This window comes from Scyliorhinus torazame, chromosome 8 (genome assembly GCF_047496885.1).
Source record: "Scyliorhinus torazame isolate Kashiwa2021f chromosome 8, sScyTor2.1, whole genome shotgun sequence".
In the NCBI taxonomy this organism is placed as follows: domain Eukaryota; kingdom Metazoa; phylum Chordata; class Chondrichthyes; order Carcharhiniformes; family Scyliorhinidae; genus Scyliorhinus; species Scyliorhinus torazame.
In genome coordinates, this window is record NC_092714.1 from 8,391,279 (window position 1) to 8,412,783 (window position 21,505).

Consider the following 21,505-nt stretch of genomic DNA (forward strand, 5'->3'; position numbering starts at 1 on the left):
GACTTTAACTTTCCAAATATTGACTGGAAACACTATAGTTCGAGTACTTTAGATGGGTCTGTTTTTGTCCAATGTGTGCAGGAGGGTTTCCTGACACAGTATGTAGATAGGCCAACGAGAGGCGAGGCCATATTGGATTTGGTACTGGGTAATGAACCAGGACAGGTGTTAGATTTGGAGGGAGGTGAGCACTTTGGTGATAGTGACCACAATTCGATTAAGTTTACTTTAGTGATGGAAAGGGATAGGTATATACCGCAGGGCAAGAGTTATATCTGGGGGAAAGGCAATTATGATGCGATGAGGCAAAGGGGAGGAAAACTGCAGGAGATGGGCACAATGGAAATGTGGAGCTTGTTCAAGGAACAGCTACTGCGTGTCCTTGATAAGTATGTACCTGTCATGCAGGGAGGAAATGGTCGAGCAAGGGAACCGTGGTTTACTAAAGCAGTTGAAACACTTGTCAAGAGGAAGAAGGAGGCTTATGTAAAGATGAGACATGAAGGTTCAGTTAGGGCGCTGGAGAGTTACAAGTTAGCTAGGAAGGACCTAAAGAGAGAGCTAAGAAGAGCCAGGAGGGGACATGAGAAGTCTTTGGCAGGTAGGATCAAGGATAACCCAAAAGCTTTCTATAGATATATCAGGAATAAACGAATGACTAGGGTAAGAGTAGGGCCAGTCAAGGACAGTAGTGGGAAGTTGTGCTTGGAGTCCGAGGAGATAGGAGAGGTGCTAAATGAATATTTTTCGTCAGTATTCACACAGGGAAAAGACAATGTTGTCGAGGAGAATACTGAGATTCAGGCTACTAGACTAGAAGGGCTTGAGGTTCATAAGGAGGAGGTGTTAGCAATTCTGGAAAGTGTGAAGATAGATAAATCCCCTGGGCCAGATGGGATTTATCCTAGGATTCTCTGGGAAGCTAGGGAGGAGATTGCTGAGCCTTTGGCCATCTTTGTCTACAGGAATAGTGCCAGAAGACTGGAGGATAGCAAATGTTGTCCCCTTGTTCAAGAAGGGGAGTAGAGACAACCCTGGTAACTATGGACCAGTGAGCCCTACTTCTGTTGTGGGCAAAATCTTGGAAAGGTTTATAAGAGATAGGATGTATAATCATCATCTGGAAAGGAATAATTTGATTAGAGATAGTCAACACGGTTTAGTGAAGGGTAGGTCATGCCTCACAAACCTTATTGAGTTCTTTGAGAAGGTGACCAAACAGGTGGATGAGGGTAAAGCAGTTGATGTGGTGTATATGGATTTCAGTAAAGCGTTTGATAAGGTTCCCCACCGTAGGCTACTGCAGAAAATACGGAGGCATGGGATTCAGGGTGATTTAGCAGTTTGGATCAGAAATTGGCTAGCTGGAAGAAGACAAAGGGTGGTGGTTGATGGGAAGTGTTCAGACTGGAGTCCAGTTACTAGTGGTATACCACAAGGATCTGTTTTGGGGCCACTGCTGTTTGTCATTTTTATAAATGACCTGGAGGAGGGCGTAGAAGGATGGGTGAGTAAATTTGCAGATGACACGAAAGTCGGTGGAGTTGTGGACAGTGTGGAAAGATGTTACAAGTTACAGAGGGATATAGATAAGCTGCAGCGCTGGGATGAGAGGTGGCAAATGGAGGTTAATGCAGAAAAGTGTGAGGTGATTCATTTTGGAAGGAAGACAGAGTACTGGGCTAATGGTAAGATTCTTGGCAGTGTGGATGAGCAAATCTCGTGTCCATGTACATAGATCCCTGAAAGTTGCCACCCCCGGTTAAGAGGGTTGTTAAGAAGACGTACAGTGTGTTAGCTTTTATTGGTAGAGGGATTGAGTTTCGGAGCCATGAGATCATGTTGCAGCTGTACAAAACTCTGGTGCGGCCGCATTTGGAGTATTGCGTGCAATTCTGGTCGCCGCATTATAGGAAGGATGTGGAAGCATTGGAAAGGGTGCAGAGAAGATTTACCAGAATGTTGCCTGGTATGGAGGGACGATCTTATGAGGAAAGGCTGAGGGACGTGAGGCTGTTTTCGTTCGAGAGAAGATTAAGAGGTGACTTAATTGAGGCATACAAGATGATCAGAGGATTGGATAGGGTGGACAGTGAGAGCCTTTTTCCTCGGATGGTGATGTCTAGCACGAGGGGACATAGCTTTAAATTGAGGGGAGATAGATATAGGACAGATGTCAGAGATAGGTTCTTTTTAAAAAATATATATTTTATTAAAGTTTTCAAACAGAATTTTTCCACTTTACAAATCAACATAAAAATAACACAATCGCTGATAAATAACATTATTTAAATAAAATAGTGAGCAAACAAAGTGGCAACAAAAAAAAAAAAGTTTTTTTTAGTGCTCCCCACCTCTCCCCCCCCCCCCCCCCCCCCCCCCCGGGGTGCTGACGATCTATTTTCCCTTAACGTTCCGCGAGATAGTCAAGGAACGGTTGCCACCGCCTGGAGAACCCCTGAGCCGACCCTCTCAGCGCAAATTTCATTCGTTCTAGTTTTATGAACCCTGCCATATCGTTTATCCAGGCCTTCACGCCGGGGGGGGGGGGGTTTCGCTTCCTTCCACATGAGTAAGATCCTTCGCCGGGCTATCAGGGACGCAAAGGCCAGAATATCGGCCTATTTCGCCTCCTGCACTCCCGGCTCTTCCGCTACCCCAAATCTAGCTAACCCCCAGCCTGGCTTGACCCGGACCTTCACCACCTTTGAGATCACCTTTCCCACTCCCCTCCAGTACTCATCCAGTGCTGGACACGACCAGAACATGTGTGTGTGGTTCGCTGGGCTTCCCAAGCACCTCCCGCACCTGTCCTCCACCCCGAAGAACCTGCTCAGCCTCGCTCCCGTCATGTGTGCTCTGCGTAGAACCTTGAATTGTATCAGGCTAAGCCTGGCACACGAGGACGAGGAATTTACCCTACTTAGGGCATCAGCCCACAGACCCTCCTCAATCTCCTCCCCCAGCTCATCTTCCCATTTTCCCTTCAGCTCCTCCACCAGCGCCTCCCCCTCGTCTCTCATCTCCTGATATATTTCAGACACTTTGCCCTCCCCGACCTATACCCCGGAAATCACTCTATCTTGGACCCCCTGTGTCGGGAGCAGCGGAAATTCCCTCACCTGTTGCCTCGTAAACACCCTCGCTTGCATATATCTGAAGATATTCCCCGGGGGCAACTCATACCTTTCCTCCAGCGCTCCCAGGCTCGCAAACGTCCCGTCAATAAACAAATCTCTCAATCTCCTAATTCCTGCCCGTTGCCAGCTCTGGAACCCTCTGTCCATCTTTCCTGGGACAAACCTATGGTTGTTCCTGATCGGGGACTACACCGAGGCACCCGTCACCCCCCTGTGTCGCCTCCACTGTCCCCAGATCCTTAAGGTTGCCACCACCACTGGGTTTGTGGTGTCCCTTTTCGGGGAGAGCAGCAGCGGCGCCATCACCAGCGCCTTTAGGCTCGTTCCCTTACAGGACGCCATCTCCCGTCTCTTCCACGCCGCCCCCTCTCCCTCCCTCATCCACTTACAAACCATCGCCACATTGGTGGCCCGGTAGTAGTCGTCCAGATTTGGCAACGCCAGTCCCCCTCTATCCCTACTGCGCTGCAGGAACCCCCTCTTAACCCTCGGGGTCTTCCCTGCCCACACGAAACTCATAACGCTCCAGTCTATTTTCTTGAAAAAGGCCTGAGTGATCAGAATGGGGAGACATTGAAACACAAAAAGAAACCTTGGGAGGGCCATCATCTTAACCGCCTGCACTCTGCCCACCAGTGAGAGTGGCAGCATATCCCACCTCTTGAAATCCTCCTCCATCTGCTCCACCAGCCGCATCAGATTGAGTTTGTGTAAAGTTCCCCAGCTCCTGGCTACCTGAATCCCCAAATATCGGAAGCTCCTTTCCACTCTCCTTAACGGCAGGGCGTCTATTCCTCTTCCCTGATCCCCAGGGTGTATTACGAAAAGCTCACTCTTCCCCATATTTAGCCTGTATCCCGAAAAATCTCCAAACTTCTTCAATATCTGAATAACCTCTGTCATCCCCTCTACATGATCCGCCACATACAGCAGTAGGTCATCTGCGTAGAGTGACACTCGATGTTCCTCTCCCCCTCTAACCACCCCCCTCCATTTCTCAGAGTCTCTCAACGCTATGGCCAGTGGTTCAATTGCCAACGCGAACAGTAATGGGGACAGGGGGCACCCCTGCCTTGTTCCCCTATGTAACCGAAAATACTCCGATCTTTGCCGGTTTGTGACTACACTTGCCACTGGGGCCCCATATAGGAGTCTCACACAACTGACAAACCCATCCCCGAACCCAAACCTCCTCAACACCTCCCATAGATACTCCCACTCTACCCTATCAAATGCCTTCTCTGCATCCATCGCCACCACTATCTCTGCCTCCCCCTCCGCTGGGGGCATCATTATCACCCCCAACAGCCGTCGCACGTGGACATTCAGTTGTCTCCCCTTTACAAACCCTGTCTGGTCTTCATGCACCACCCCAGGGACACAATCCTCGATCCTCGTCGCCAGCACTTTTGCCAGCAGCTTGGCATCTACATTTAGGAGTGAGATAGGCCTATATGACCCATATTGCAGCGGATCTTTATCCCGCTTCAGGATTAGTGATATTGTCGCCTCCGACATTGTCGGGGGTAGAGTCCCCCCTTCTCTGGCCTTGTTAAAGGTTCTCGCCAACAGCGGGGCCAACAAGTCCACATATTTCCTGTAAAATTCCACCGGGAACCCGTCTGGTCCCGGGGCCTTCCCTGCCTGCATGGTCCCCAGCCCTTTAGTCACCTCATCCACCTCAATTGGCGCCCCCAGACCTGCCACCTCCTGCTCCTCCACCTTCGGGCACCTTAGTTGGTCCAGAAACTGTTGCATTCCCTCTTTTCCCTCCGGGGGTTGGGACCTATATAGCCTCTCATAAAAGGTCTTAAACACCTCATTTACCTTCCCTGCTCTCCGCTCCATAGTTCCCCTTTCATCCCTAACTCCCCCAATTTCCCTCGCCGCTATCCTCTTACGAAGTTGGTGGGCCAGCAGTCGGCTCGCCTTTTCCCCATATTCGATCTCATCCCCTGTGCCTTCCTCCACTGTGCCTCTGCCTTTCCTGTGGTCAGCAGGTCAAACTCCGTCTGAAGTCTTCGCCTCTCTCTATATAGTCCTTTGTCCGGGGCCTCCGCATATCTTTTATCCACACTCAAAATCTCCCCCACTAATCTCGCCCTTTCTTTGCCCTCTTTTTTCTCCTTGTAAGCCCTAATGGAGATCAACTCTCCCCTAACCACCGCCTTCAGCGCTTCCCATACTACCCCCACCATCATCATTGGCCTCCAGGTACCTCTCAATACATCCCCGCACCCTTCCACAGACCCCCTCATCCACCAATAATCCCACATCCAGTCGGCAGAGTGGGCGCTGCTCCCTCTCCTCTCCTAATTCCAGATCCACCCAGTGCTGGGCATGGTCTGAAACGGCTATGGCCGAATACTCCGTTCCTGCCACCTTCGAGATCAGTGACCTACCCAAAACAAAGAAGTCTATTCGGGAGTATACCTTATGGACATGGGGGAAAAAGGAGAACTCTTTGGCCAACGGCCTAGCAAATCTCCACGGATCCACTCCCCCCATTTGCTCCATGAACCCCCTAAGCACCTTGGCCGCTGCCGGCCTTCTTCCGGTCCTGGATCTGGACCGATCTAGCCCTGGATCCAGCACAGTATTGAAATCCCCCCCCATTACCAGGCTTCCCACCTCCAGGTCCGGGATACGTCCCAGCATCCGCTTCATAAATCCCACGTCATCCCAGTTCGGGCATATACATTTACCAGCACGTCCGCCTCTCCCTGCAATCTACCACTCACCATCACGTATCTACCCCCGTTATCCACCACTATATTCTTAGCCTCGAACGACACCCGTTTCCCCACCAATATCGCCACCCCCCTATTTTTCGCGTCCAACCCTGAGTGGACCCACCTATCCTTTCCTTAACCTAACCTGATCCGCCACCTTCAAATGCGTCTCCTGAAGCATGACCACATCTGCCTTCAGTCTTTTTAAGTGCGCGAACACTCGGGCCCTCTTAATCGGCCCATTCAGGCCTCCCACATTCCACGTGATCAGCCGGATTGGGCCCCCCCCCCCCCCCCCCCCCCCCCCCCCACTGACTAGCCATCCCCTGTTCTAGACCAGCCCCCTGTCCGGGTCCCGCGCACCCACCCGTCCCCCAGGCGGCGCCCTCCCGTCCCGACCACCTCTTCTCTTGCCAGCTCCCCCTCGCTCTCAGCAGCAGTAACCCAGTTGATCCCCCCCCCCCCGCTAGATCCCCATCTAGCATGGTTACTCCCCCCATGATGCTTCCGAAAGTCAGCTAACTCTAACTGACCCCCGCTTCCCCCGCTCTCTCCTTGACCCCCCTGTGCGTGGAAATCTCTTCCTTCCTGCGCCTATCTTCCCGCCATCATCTCCCTCGCGCGGGAAAAACCCCGCGCTTTCCTATCGGCCCCGCCCCCTATGGCACAGCTATCCCATTCCCCATCCCCCCTCTCAGTCCCTTTTTCCCCACCGGCGCCCACATTTCTCAGTGTCCCCCCGTCAAGAGGAGAAAAAAATCCCCGTCTATCGTCCCGATACTGTGAACCTCCCATTCCCCAATTTACATTTCTGTACATCAACCTCGTCTCCCCCCCCAACATCAGTCCCTCAGTTCTGGTCCAGTTTCTCTTCTTGGATGAAGGTCCATGCCTCATCCGACGTTTCGAAGTAGTAGTGCTTGCCCTGGTGCGTGACCCACAATCGCGCCGGCTGCAGCATCCCAAATTTTATTTTCTTCCTGTGAAGCACCGCCTTGGCCCGATTAAAGCTCGCCCTCCTTCTCGCCACCTCCGCGCTCCAGTCCTGATACACTCGTATCACCGCATTCTCCCACCTGCTACCCCGTACCTTCTTGGCCCAGCTCAAAACAGCCTCTCTGTCCGTGAAGCGGTGAAATCTCACCACTATCGCCCTTGGTAGTTCTCCAGCCTTTGGTCTTCTCACAAGGACCCGGTGATCTCCTTCCACCTCCAGGGGGCCTGAGGGGGCCTAAGCTCCCATTAGCGTATGGAGCATCGTGCTCACATAAGCCCCAACGTCAGCTCCCTCCATTCCTTCGGGGAGACCCAGAATCCGGAGGTTCTTCCTCCTCGAGCTGTTCTCCAGGACTTCGAGCCTTTCGATACACCTCTTATGTCGTGCCTCATGCGTCTCCATTTTTACCGCTAGGCCCAGAATCTCATCCTCATTTTCGGCTGCCTTTGCCTTCACCCCACGGAGCTCTATCGCCTGGGCCTTTTGTGTTTCTTTTAGCCCATCGATTGCCAATAACATCGGCGCCAGCACCTCCTTCTTTAGTTCCTCCACACACCGTCGGAGAAATTCCTGCTGATCCGGCCCCCATGTCGCCTGGTCTCCATCCGCCGCCATCTTGCTTCTCCCTTCTCTGCCGCAATCTGGCCACTACCACCGGTCCTTTCCATACACACCCGGGGGGGCACCTTCCTTCGTCACCCCACACTGGGTTTGGTCAAAAAAAGTTTCCGTTGGGGCTCCCGAAAAGAGCCCAAAAGTCCGTTGGAACGGGAGCTGCCGAAACGTGCGGCTTAGCAGTGCATCGCCACAACCGGAAGGGCAGAGGTAGGTTCTTAGTACTCAGAGAGTAGTAAGGGCGTGGAATGCCCTGCCTGCAACAGTAGTGGACTCGCCAACACTAAGGGCATTCAAATGGTCATTGGATAGACATATGGACGATAAGGGAATAGTGTAGATGGGCTTTAGAGTGGTTTCACAGGTCGGCGCAACATCGCGGGTCGAAGGGCCTGTACTGCGCTGTAATGTTCTATGTTCTAAACCTGTTGGACTTTAACCTGGTGTTGTAAGGCTTCTTACTGTGCGGGGGCAATGGCAAACTCCAGGATTGAGCTCACCTCTCTGAAGTTGTGTGATATTTCAACATACCAGTACAGCGGGAAAACAGGGTTCAGAGGGATGGGAGTAAATTGGGAGGAAAATCTAAGCTTGTGCTCATCTATAGTGCCTTTCACAACTTCGAGATGCACCAAAAGACTTTACAACCAGCTCAAGAATGTTTTAGTGCAGTCACTGTTGTAATTTAGGAAATGAATCATCTAATTTTTGCACAGCAAGATCCCACAAGGGACACAGTGATAATGACAAAATAATGTTCCTGCTGATGTTGGGTGAGGGATCAATTTTGGTCCAGGTCACTTGGGAGAACATCCCTGGTCTTCAACATGCTGCCCTGAGATCTTTTACATCCACCTAATTGGCCAGATAGGACCTCAGTTTAAGATCTCATTCAGAAATCACTACCTGTGACAGTGCAGCACTGCCTCGTCACTCCACTTGCCTGGATGAGTGCAGCTCCAACAACACTCCAGAAGTTTGACACCATCCAGGAAAAAGCAGCCCCGCTTTGGGCAGCTCAGTGCAGGGGACCTGGGTTCAATTCTCGGGTGACTGTGCGGAGCCTGCACATTGTCCCCGCATATGCTTGGGTTTCCTCCAGGTGCTCCGATTTCTCCCCACATCCAAAGATGTGCAGGTTAGGTGGGTAGGTTATGCTAACCTACCTCCAGACGGGGTTATGGGGATAGGGTGGTGATTGGGCATAGGTGGGGTGCTCTTTCAGAGGAGTGGTGCAAGCTCAGTGGGCTGAATGCTCTGCTTCTGCACTGTAGGGATTCTATGATTCATTGGCAACCCAACCATAAATTTACGCATTCCCTCCTTCCACCATTGATGTTCAATGACAGTGATGCACGGCAGTACCTTGACGAGCCTCATTCAACAGGACCTTCCAAACACTCAGCCTGTACCACCTAGAAGGAGAAGGACAGCAGGTACATGGGAACACACCACCTGCAGGTTTCCCTCCAGCTCTCTCGTCACCTTGATGTGGGAATATATCGGCCGTTCCTTCACTGTCGCTGGGTCACCATCCCGGAGCTCCATCTCTAACAGCACCGTAGGTGCACCTACACCGCATGGACTGCAGCCGTTCAAGAAGGCGGCTCACCATCACCTTCTCCAGGGCAATTCGGGATGGGCAACAAATGCTGGTCTGCCCAGAGACTCCCACATCCCGTGAAAAAATTTATAAAAGGTCAGATTCTGGGCTCCATTCACTGGAATAACATTAAACCCACAGTCGGCTGACTGATGTGATAGTGCTGCCCCCCTGAATCACAGCTGACAATTAACAGGAGGCAGAGCTGACATATAAATCTGTACAGGAAGCAGAATTGAGTTAATATATCAGATGGTTTATTGTGAACACAAGATAATGTATTTGTGATCCGAATTAATTTGCTGCTGTTCCCTGTCTTGTGTCGAAAGAACAATTTGAAAATGTTTATCATTTGTTCAGGGGTCCCACCCACTGGGAATAAAGAATAACTGATTCACTTACCTGGTTGAGGGAAGGGCAGGATTGGCAGCTAAACGTTCCAGGATTTAGATGTTTCAGGCGGGATAGAGGGGGATGTAAAAGGGGAGGCGGAGTTGCGCTACTGGTTAGGGAGAATATCACAGCTGTACTGCGGGAGGACACCTCAGAGGGCAGTGAGGCTATATGGATAGAGATCAGGAATAAGAAGGGTGCAGTCACAATGTTGGGGATTTACTACAGGCCTCCCAACAGCCAGCGGGAGATAGAGGAGCAGATAGGTAGACAGATTTTGGAAAAGAGTAAAAACAACACGGTTGTGGTGATGGGAGACTTCAACTTCCCCAATATTGACTGGGACTCACTTAGTGCCAGGGGCTTAGACGGGGCAGAGTTTGTAAGGAGCATCCAGGAGGGCTTCTTAAAACAATATGTGGACTGTCCAACTAGGGAAGGGGCGGTACTGGACCTGGTATTGGGGAATGAGCCCGGCCAGGTGGTAGATGTTTCAGTAGGGGAGCATTTTGGGAACAGTGACCACAATTCAGTAAGTTTTAAAGTGCTGGTGGACAAGGATAAGAGTGGTCCTAGGATGAATGTGCTAAATTGGGGGAAGGCTAATTATAACAATATTAGGCGGGAACTGAAGAACATAGATTGGGGGCGGATGTTTGAGGGCAAATCAACATCTGACATGTGGGAGGCTTTCAAGTGTCAGTTGAAAGGAATTCAGGACCGGCATGTTCCTGTGGGGAAGAAGGATAAATACAGCAATTTTCAGGAACCTTGGATAACGAGAGATATTGTAGGCCTCGTCAAAAAGAAAAAGGAGGCATTTGTCAGGGCTAAAAGGCTGGGAACAGATGAAGCCTGTGTGGAATATATGGAAAGTAGGAAGGAACTTAAGCAAGGAGTCAGGAGGGCTAGAAGGGGTCACGAAAAGTCATTGGCAAATAGGGTTAAGGAAAATCCCAAGGCTTTTTACACGTACATAAAAAGCAAGAGGGTAGCCAGGGAAAGGGTTGGCCCACTGAAGGATAGGCAAGGGAATCTATGTGTGGAGCCAGAGGAAATGGGCGAGGTACTAAATGAATACTTTGCATCAGTATTCACCAAAGAGAAGAAATTGGTAGATGTTGAGTCTGGAGAAGGGTGTGTAGATAGCCTGGGTCACATTGAGATCCAAAAAGACGAGGTGTTGGGTGTCTTAAAAAATATTATGGTAGATTAGTACCCAGGGCCTAATGGGATCTACCCCAGAATACTGAAGGAGGCTGGAGGGGAAATTGCTGAGGCCTTGACAGAAATCTTTGGATCCTCACTGTCTTCAGGTGATGTCCTGGAGGACTGGAGAATAGCCAATGTTGTTCCTCTGTTTAAGAAGGGTAGCAATGATAATCCAGGGAACTACAGGCCGGTGAGCCTTACTTCAGTGGTAGGGAAATTACTGGAGAGAATTCTTCGAGACAGGATCTACTCCCATTTGAAAACAAATGGACGTATTAGTGAGAGGCAGCATGGTTTTGTGAAGGGGAGGTCGTGTCTCACTAACTTGATAGAGTTTTTCGAGGAGGTCACTAAGATGATTGATGCAGGTAGGGCAGTGGATGTTGTCTATATGGACTTCAGTAAGGCCTTTGACAAGGTCCCTCATGGTAGACTAGTACAAAAGGTGAAGTCACACGGGATCAGGGGTGAGCTGGCAAGGTGGATACATAACTGGCTAGGTCATAGAAGGCAGAGAGTAGCAATGGAAGGATGCTTTTCTAATTGGAGGGCTGTGACCAGTGGTGTTCCACAGGGATCAGTGCTGGGACCTTTGCTCTTTGTAGTATATAAAATGATTTGGAGGAAAATGTAACTGGTCTGAGTAGTAAGTTTGCAGACGACACAAAGGTTGGTGGAATTGTGGATAGCGATGAGGACTGTCAGAGGATACAGCAGGATTTAGATTGTTCGGAGACTTGGGCGGAGAGATGGCAGATGGAGTTTAATCCGGACAAATGTGAGGTAATGCATTTTGGAAGGTCTAATGCAGGTAGGGAATATACAGTGAATGGTAGAACCCTCAAGAGTATTGAAAGTCAAAGAGATCTAAGAGTACAGGTCCACAAGTCACTGAAAGGGGCAACACAGGTGGAGAAGGTAGTCAGGAAGGCATATGGCATGCTTGCCTTCATTGGCCGGGGCATTGAGTATAAGAATTGGCAAGTCATGTTGCAGCTGTATAGAACCTTAGTTAGGCCACACTTGGAGTATCGTGTTCAATTCTGGTCGCCACACTACCAGAAGGATGTGGAGGCTTTAGAGAGGGTGCAGAAGAGATTTACCAGAATGTTGCCTGGTATGGAGGGCATTAGCTATGAGGAGCGGTTGAAGAAAATTGGTTTGTTCTCACTAGAATGAAGGAGGTTGAGGGGCGACCTGATAGAGGTCTACAAAATTATGAGGGGCATAGACAGAGTGGATAGTCAGAGGCTTTTCCCCGGTGTAGAGGGGTCAATTACTAGGGGGCATAGGTTTAAGGTGAGAGGGGCAAGGTTTAGAGTCGATGTACGAGGCAAGTTTTTTACGCAGAGGGTAGTGGGTGCCTGGAACCCGCTACCGGAGGAGGTGGTGGAAGCAGGGACGATGGTGACATTTAAGGGGCATCTTGACAAATACATGAATAGGATGGGAATCGAGGGATACGGACCCAGGAAGTGTAGAAGATTGTAGTTTAGTCGGGCAGCATGGTCGGCACGGGCTTGGAGGGCCGAAGGGCCTGTTCCTGTGCTTTACATTTCTTTGTTCTTTGTACTCTGTCTTGTATTAATTGCTGCCATTTTACAAATTATGTGTTGCCGCAGCATCCGGAAGAGTTCCACTACAGGTCAGATCAATAAGATCATTCAAAAAGGAAATCAAGCACTGGCGAGCATTTGTACAGCAGCAAAGATGAAAAGCAGATACTTGTTAACTGAAAGTGAATCCTGCTTAGACTCCATTTAGAAGACAATAATAATAATAATCTTTATTGTCACAAGTAGGCTTACCTTAACACTGCAATGAAGTTTCTGTGAAAATCCCCTCGTCGCCACATTCCGGCGCCTGTTCGGGTACACGGAGGGAGAATTCAGAATGTCCAATTCACCCAACAAGCACGTCTTTCGGGGACTTGTGGGAGGAAACCGGAGCACCCGGAGGAAACCCACGCAGACACGGGGAGAACGTGCAGACTCCACACAGACAGTGACCCAAGCCGGGAATCGAACCCGGGTCCCTGGCGCTGTGAAGCAACGGTGCTAACCACTGAGCCACCGTGCCGCCTTGCAGCCCTGGTCCCCATGTTATCTTGTGGCACTGGACAAGGTGCAAAACAATCGACAAGAATCATGTCAAGAAACAAATGATTATCAAGAAAGAGTGGACAGACACAGGGCCCTTTTATCTGGAAAAGAGACTGAGGTGTGACCCAATGGTGTTCCTAAGATTATGAAGAGATTTGGTGGGTAGACGTCGAGGAGATATTTCCACTGAAAGGGATCATGTTTGATTGAATAATGTAGATGTATTTAAGAAGAAGCTGGATAATGACACGGGAATGATAAACACAGGGGAGATGGTGGCATTATTAGGATACTGGACCAAACCCGAACATCTGTTAGGAGACCGGACGACAATCTCAAACAATTTTTTTAAGTTTGTAAAGCTGAGAGGAAAGGATACTTCACCCGAGGAGTGATGACTCTGACCAATCGGTATCTATTATGTTAAACCTCACTTTAAACGCCGAATTAACTGCGTTAGCATCAGAGAAATAGTTTTACAATTATTAGTTAAACAGTTCTTGAATGAAAGGAATACGTTTAACAACTTATCTACACTGGCCACTAATTCCAATTAAGCAACCCAATGCAATTCAAATGCCACTTATAAATAAAGTTAACAAAACAGGGTACTTGCTTAGCTGTGTTGAGACTTTTGGAGAGCGAGCCTTTCAAGAGGAGATCCAAATTACTTCTGCTCAACCTAACAGCTTTTGGAAAAACTGCTGTTCAACTTAAAATCCTATAACAGACTTCAAAACTACAGACAGACCTGGCTTCTCCCATTAACTACATAATCAGTATCCCACTAAGTTCCATGACCTGCTTGGCCAGGACTAAATACAATCCCTCATAAATTATCTACACTCCAGGGAATCTCCATCAATGAAAACATGACTCCATTAGCCCTTTATCTTGAACCAGGTAAGTAGTTGGAATCAATCATGACCTCACCTTTTATGACTGTAATTACAGCTTTAGAAGACATACTGCCTGTATATATTTTAAACCAGGGTTTTAACATTTTTGCCACAAATATGAAATATAACGTATCAATTTCTACATTCGTCACAGCATAGTGGTAATGGACTAGTATCCAGGGGTCCCGGCTAATGCTCGGGAAACGGGTTCAAACCCTCCCCATGACAGCCGGTGAAATTTAAATTCAATGGATAAGCTTTGAATTAAGAGCAAGTATCAGTAATGATGACCATGAAGCTGTCATTCATTATTATGAATGCCTTCAGCAAAGGCACCGTTATCTGGCCTACACGTGACTCCAGGTCCACAACAATGTGGTTGACTCTTAACTGCCTCGGAACACGCCGAGAAATCCACTCAGTTCAAAGGCGATTAGGGATGAGCAACAAATCCGGGACTTGCCAGTGACGCCCACATCCCAAGAAAGAGCAAAGAAAAAAAATTCAGAGAAGAGAATAGAAGATAGGCTACCAAAAGAGGAAATGCTGGAAAATCTCAGCAGGTCTGGCAGCATCTGTGGGGAGAGAAAAGAGTTAATGTTTCGAGTCCCGATGACCCTTTGTCAAAGCTAAACAACATAGAAAGTGGGAGATATTTATACTGTGGGGTGAGGGAATGAAAGATGAGTCATAGCCACAGAAACCAAGGGAACAGAGTGCCAGTGTCAGTCCCCAGAGAGAACAAAAGGTGTGAAAGGCCAAACAGCAGAGAAACTAAAATCAGAGGGTAAACTGTGACAGATGTAGATGTGGGGGGAGGGGGTACACAGGTGGGAGAGAGGTAAAATGAGAAAAAGGGGGGGAAGGGGAAAGCAAAGGGGAAAAAATGTAATATAAGGGGGGGGGGAAATACATATGTAAAGAAAGACAAGAAAGAAATAAGAGGTAAAAGACAGTTAAAATGAAAAGGTATGAAAATAAATGGGTCGAGGTGGGGTAGAGCTAATCATCTGAAGTTGTTGAATTCGATGTTGAGACCAGAACGCTTGCCGAACCAGAAGATGAGGTGCTGTTGCTCCAGTTTGCGTTGAGCTTCACTGGAACATTGCAGCAGGCCAAGGACAGACATGTGGGCATGGGAGCAGGGTCTTGTGTTAAAATGGCAAGCAACAGGAAGGTCAGGGTCCTGAATGCGCACAGACCGAAGGTGCTCAGCAAAGCGATCACCCAGTCTGCGTTTGGTCTCTCCGATATAGAGGAGATATGGAATATAGGGGAGATTAGATCAAGTGGGGGGGGAGGGAAGACTATCAACACACAAGGCCATTGGTTGGACCAAATGAACTTCTCCTGTGCTGTAAGTATTGTTTAGTTCTGTGCAGACATTTGAAAAATTAGAGTTGTACAACGTTATAAATCTGGGAGAGAGCAAAGACAAGCTCACTGGGCGAATGAAGGCCCCTTAACCAGGAGCACATCGGGAGTTGCCATTGTTCTGGAGACACTGAACAGTCACAATTTCAGCAGCAGAGATATATCACAGAGGCATTGAATAAAATGTGTGTCTTGTTTATGTGTACTCTGAACACTTTTGTTTATTGATTATAAAATATTAGGTGAGGGCGAGAGGCTGGTTAACCAACTGGGGCAATTGGAGATGGAAGGTCATGTGACAAAACTCCAGGAATATATCCAATCAGAGATGAAAATGAAAAAAATGAAAATCGCTTATTGTCACAAGTAGGCTTCAAATTAAGTTACTGTGAAAAGCCCCTAGTCTCCACATTCCGGCACCTGTTCGGGGAGGCTGGTACGGCATATGGTTTGATATGAATTATTTCCTCACATGTGGGCAGCATGGCAACACAGTGGCTAGCACCATGGCTTCACAGCGCCAGGGTCCCAGGTTCTATTCCCCGCTGGGTCACTGTCTGTGCGAAGTCTGCTCCTTCTCCCTGTGTCTGCGTGGGTTTCCTCCGGGTGCTCCGGTTTCCTCCCACAGTCCAAAGACGTGCAGGTTAGGTGGATTGGCCACACTAAATTGCCCTTAGTGTCCAAAAAGGTTAGGGAGGGTTATTGGGTTACGGGGATAGGGTGGAAGTGAGGGCTTAAGTGGGTCGGTGCAGACTCGATGGGCCGAATGGCCTCCTTCTGCACTGTATGTTCTATGTAAATGTCTTTTATTCGAGACGATCAGATGATGAAATGAAAAATGAAATGAAAATCACTTATTGTCACAAGTAGGCTTTAAATGAAGTTACTGTGAAAAGCTGTGAGAGAGGTTTTCTGGGTTAAGGGAAAGAACAGGACAGTGGGAACAAACTGCCAATACAGGCATGATGAACATCCTTTGGTGTATGATTCCATGATTAAGGATTCAGGAGACTCTCCATCGGTCACGCTGCTCCACCAAGAGGTCTGGGCTGTAACTGCACTCCACGAGACACCTGGAGCTCACAAATGAGGTTTGCAAGTGAATACGAGACTGGGGAGAGCGGGGCAGCAAGGTGAGTTGAGGAATGGCAATATTACCAATAAATATGAGGTGATGAGATCGGGGAAAGCTGCTGAAATAATTCTCCTTTCCCCTTTTGCTTTTGGCTATCGCCTTAAACCTGTGTCCTTTGGTGACTGACTCTCTTCATTAATTCCCTAATTCTGAAGAAATATCTGAAATGTTAAAGGTAGACAATACTGTGGTCTGTTGATTCATTTTCTCCCCCTACCCCCCCACCCCTCTCAAGAAACAGGAATGACTTGCATTTCTATAGCGCCTTTCATACCTGGGGGCAGCCGAAAGCACTTCACAGCCAATGAATTAGTTCTGGCGTGCAGTCACCGCTGTAATGGAGGAAACATGTTAATTTGCGTGCAGCAAGCTGACAACCAATGTTTAGAATCAGGTTCTGTGTAACGAGGGAACTCTCAGCTCATGGTTTAAACATTGTTGCATCATCCTATCTTATCAGTAAACATAGTCTGCGTGATGTTATTCTGTGAACACTTAACACATTTCATCAAATTCCTTGCCTTACTCTGGGTAGAGCTTACCCTGTCCAAATGCAGCAAGACCCAGACACGATCCAGGCTTGGGCTGACAAGTGGCAAGTACATTGTTGCCACACAAGTTCCGGGCAATGTCCACCTCTGACAAGAGAGAATCTAACCACCGCCTCTTGACAATCAATGGCATTACCATCGCTGGATCCCTAACCATCAGCCACCTGGGGGTTACCATTGACCAGAAACTGAACTGGACCAGCCATAGAAATATTGAGGATACAAGGGCAGGTCAAACATTAAAGATCCTGCAGTGAGTAACTCACCTCCTGACTCCCAAAAGTCTGTCTACCATCGACAAAGCACAAGTCAGGAATACGATAGAATACTCTCCACTTGCCTGGGTGAGCGCAGCTCCAATGACACTCAAGAAGCTCAACACCATCCAGGACAAAGCAGCCGCTGGTCGGCACTTCAACACCTTAAACATTCAGTCCCTGCATTTGTGCACCGTCTACAAGATGCTCTGCAGGAATTCACCAATACTTATCAGATAGCACATTCCAATAGCACATTCCAAATGCACCATCTGAAAGGACGAGGATGTAAAATCCCTGGGGACACCGCCATACACCATCCTAACTTGGAATTAAATCCTGTTCTGTGATGACTGTCGGAATTTCAGATTTAATGCATTCTATGTATTTGGTGCGGTAAGGGTTAAAATCCTGGGTTAGTGTGTGTGAGTGCTGCGGTCATGTTTTTAAAAGTCTTGGTTTGAAAGGCAGCCAGGCGTTTTTTTTTAATAAACCGAGAGGACCCAATTCATTTTTTCCAATTAAGGGGCAATTTAGCGCAGCCAATCCACCTAACCTGCACATCTTTTGGGTTGTGGGGCCAAAACCCACACAAACACGGGGAGAATGTGCAAATTCCACATGGACAGTGACCCAGAGCCAGGACGAACCTGGGACCACGGCACCGTGAGGCAGCAGTGCTAACCACTGCACCACCATGCTGCCCCTCTGCAGTCAGGCGTTTTAGAGACATAGGTGCAATTAAAGGATCGTAAAAGTAAGATCATAATTAATTCCAGCCAGGGATATTGATTGCTGGATTTGGGCTAATGGAATTCTATTTATATTCAGAGGGTTCCCAGGGAAGTTAGGGACATGGGGCCAGATTCTCCGATTTTGAGGCTATGGCCACATGTCCGGAGTATCATAGAACATAGAAGATTCAGTGCAGAAGGAGGCCATTCAGCCCATCGCGTCTGCACCAACCCACTTAAGCCCTCACTTCCATCCTATCCCCGTAACTCAATAACCCCTCCTAACCCTTTTGGTCACTAAGGGCAATTTATCATGGCCAATCCACCTTTCCATGGTGTTTTACATGGGAAAAGTCAACGCCGGGTTCCCACATGGCTGGTACCACACGTCCCCTGCGCCATCGTGAACTCTGCCCATCGGGCGCGGAGCATCGGGGGAGGGTCTTCAGGTGACGTTCTGAAGCTGTCCCAATGGCGTGCGGCGATGACACCATTTCGGAGGGGGTGGAGCATGCGCAACGTGCGTAAGACAGGCCCCCGATTCCATCGAAAAAAGGGATTTTCCGCCCGATTGCCGATTACGAAATCGGCTTCGGGAAATGGAGAATCCCGCCCATTGTGTTCAGCTTAGTTAGATGATGTAGTTAATGGGAGGAGCCAGGGGTGAAGAGGTTCAATTTGGATCTGTCTGTGAACAGACTACCTTCTTCACTCAAAGCAGTTTAGTTTAAAAGAGTGTGCCTGTGAACAGAACAGCAATTTCTGAAAAGGCTGACAGACTAAACATTTGCAGATTAAACATTAGCAGGTTAAACATTAGCAGTTTAAACATTAGCTGACATAGGCAAGAATATGCACCTGGGTTCCTGGAGGATCTGTCAAAGTGGTTTATCCAAGAAATCTCCATGAAGCAAGTATTCCATCTGCTAACTGTATTTAAAAATGGATTTTGACCTGAGATGGTTTTTGTTTGAGTGGAGATAAAGATAGCAGTTAAGAGTTATTGTTTCATTGTATTGTTAAACATTGTTTAACTGGTAATTGTAATCTATTGTCTTTATAATATTAAAGTTAGTAATACTGTGTTAGTAATTAAATTTGTTTTAATCTACCATGTCCCTATTTGTGAGTGAAATCACTCCTGGAGCGAAGGGTCCTTTACTCACAGTCTTACAAATTAATAAATTACGGGAGTTTCTGTCCGGTACCCTAGCAACTGTTGGGGTCTGTTCCAGGGCCTTAATAGTTCCTTCACTGTTGCTAGGTCAAAATAATTAAACTCCCTTCCTAACACCGCAGGGACTGCGGTGGTTCAAGACGGCAGCTCACCACCACCTTCTCGAGGGCGCTTCGGGATAGGCAATAAATGCTGGCTGATCCAGTCACACCCACATCCCGTGAATGAATAAATTACAAAAGAAAACCCTGCTTATTGTTAGATTTCCACAGTCTCTGAAAATAGCAGAACAGAGGGCGAGATTTTCCACTCCCGCGCTGGTTGGGAGAATCGCCTGGGCCGCCAAAATTTCCCGGGGTGCCGGTCCGACGCCCTCCCGCGATTCTCCCAAGCGGCAGGAACAGCCCCGTCGAGTTCCGCGGGCCGCAGGCCAGAGAATCGCTGGAGACACACAAAATGGCGATTCTCCGGCACCCCCGCGATTCTCAGGCCCGGATGGGCCGAGCGGCCAGGCCAAAACAGCGGGTTCCCCCCGGCGCCGTCCACACCTGGTCGCTGCCGTCGGGAACAGCGCGGGAACGCTGGGGGGGGGGGGCAGCCTGCGGGGGGGGGGGGGGGATCCTGCACCGTGGGGTACCTCAAATGTGGCATGGCCCGCGATCGGTGCCCACCGATCGTCGGGCCGTCCTCTCTGAAGGAGGACCTCCTTCCTTCGCGGCCCCGCAAGATCCGTCCGCCATCTTCTTGCGGGGCAGACTCAGAGAGGACGGCAACCACGCATGCGCGGGTGACGCCAGTTATGCGGCGCCGGCCGCGTCATCTATGCGGCGCCGCCTTTACGCGGCGACAAGGCCTGGCGCGGGTCGATGACGCGGCCCCGATCCAAGCCCATTGTCGGGGCCTGAATCGGTCGGGATCGGGGCCGTTTCGCGCCGTCGTGAACCTCAACGGCCACTTCGGTGCGGGAGTGGAGAATCCCGCCCAGAGTGTTTAATCTGTAGGCGTTGTACGGAGGACGGATTTTATCGAACTGTCTAACTCGGGTTCCTCATCGACATCCTTTGATCTTTATTATTTTCCCAGCCACAGTGTATTGAGGTTCAGTACATTCCTGCGGTTCACCACTTTCATTAGTGGGTCCCAGCATAATAATAATCTTTTATTGTCACAAGGATGAAGTTACTGTGAAAACCCCTAGTCGCCACATTCCGGCTCCTGTTCAGGGAATTGAACCCGCGCTGCTGGCCCTGTTCTGCATTACAAACCAGCTGTCTAGCCCACTGAGCTAAACCAGCCCTTCAATCGGGGACAAAGCTAAAGTATGAAGGCACTGCTGAGATTTGAACTCAGGATCTCCTGTTTACAAGACAGGCGCTTTAACCATCTGAGCCACAGCACCAATCTGCTGGAGCGAAGCTAAAGTGAATATTGACACAGAATCCATGGTTAATGAAGCCCATTTATAGCCTGGTCTGCAATAAAAACAAAGAGAGAATGCTGGAAAATCTCAGCAGGCCTGGCAGCAGCTGTAGAGAGAGAAAAACAGAGTTACCGGACTGAGGTTTACAGGCCCCAGGTGGTGACAGTGAAGGCCGAGACCAGTGAATAGTGGGGAGACAGGTTGGGATGGCATCCCATAACTGTAGCACCAGTGGGGGACGTTTCCCAGCAGCGCACAGGAGACAGGATGTGAGCTGTGAGCTGGATTCTAGGTGGGCAGCTGATTTACATAATTCCGGGCCATCTGACCGGGGGGGGGGGTCATGTGACACTTTGGGCAGCATCACGACCTCTGGACCCGAAGCTCCGGGTTCAAGTCCAGCGCCAGGACTTGTTGGTCACAGACGGAGAGCGTTCAGAACGCGGTTCAATGGGCTGATGATCACCTCTGGAACCCCTTCGCCACTTCCTGCACGGTTTCCCAAAGGGCAAGAGTATGTGTGAAGACACTCAAAAGAAAGAAAGGTTTACGGAGCTGCCGCCAATTTGCCGGGGGTAAACTGGTCAGCCAGCCACATGGGGGGGGGGGGGGGCTGCATCCTGGAGATGGCACCTCTGTGGCAGTTCAGGGGGGGCCATCAGAGCTGACCCAAAACGGGGTCTGCAGACATGTAAGGTTGCTCCCGAGGCCCCTACAATCCTCCCAAATAAGAGTTTGCTCAGTATTGAGTAAATGCTCTTAGCAAATCTAATTTTCCATACAATTATAATAATCGCTTATTGTCACAAGTAATTGTTTTGTGGATCTGTATCCAGGGGGGCACAGTTACTGCAGTCAGGGGCCAAGCAATAAGCTATCAGTCCACCAGCTCCTTGAGCAATGAAGGAACATACTTGGGGAATAAACCCACAAGCAGAAGGCTGAAGCTTGCAGCCAGGACACAAAATAACTTCATCTCGCTGGCCAGATCTTTCCTGAACACTTGAAAGAAATGGTTCCCTCAATCAAAACAACATTGTCTTAACTGCGAACGGGGAAGTGGGATTTGACAGCTGGGGATAGCCCGAACCAGAGGGAGACACAAAGGCAGAGATGGTCATCATCCCAGACTCAGATGGTCCTGCCATCTTGGGGCACTGCAGC

The 21,505-nt window shown here is 49.2% G+C and overlaps 1 non-coding gene across 1 annotated transcript; it reads right to left on the minus strand.

Moving 5' to 3' along the window:
• Window positions 1-20,246: 20,246 nt before the first annotated feature.
• trnat-ugu (transfer RNA threonine (anticodon UGU)) lies at window positions 20,247-20,320 on the minus strand. Its single transcript has one exon. It is a non-coding gene; the product is annotated as a tRNA-Thr (tRNA).
• Between the last annotated feature and the right edge of the window lie 1,185 nt (window positions 20,321-21,505).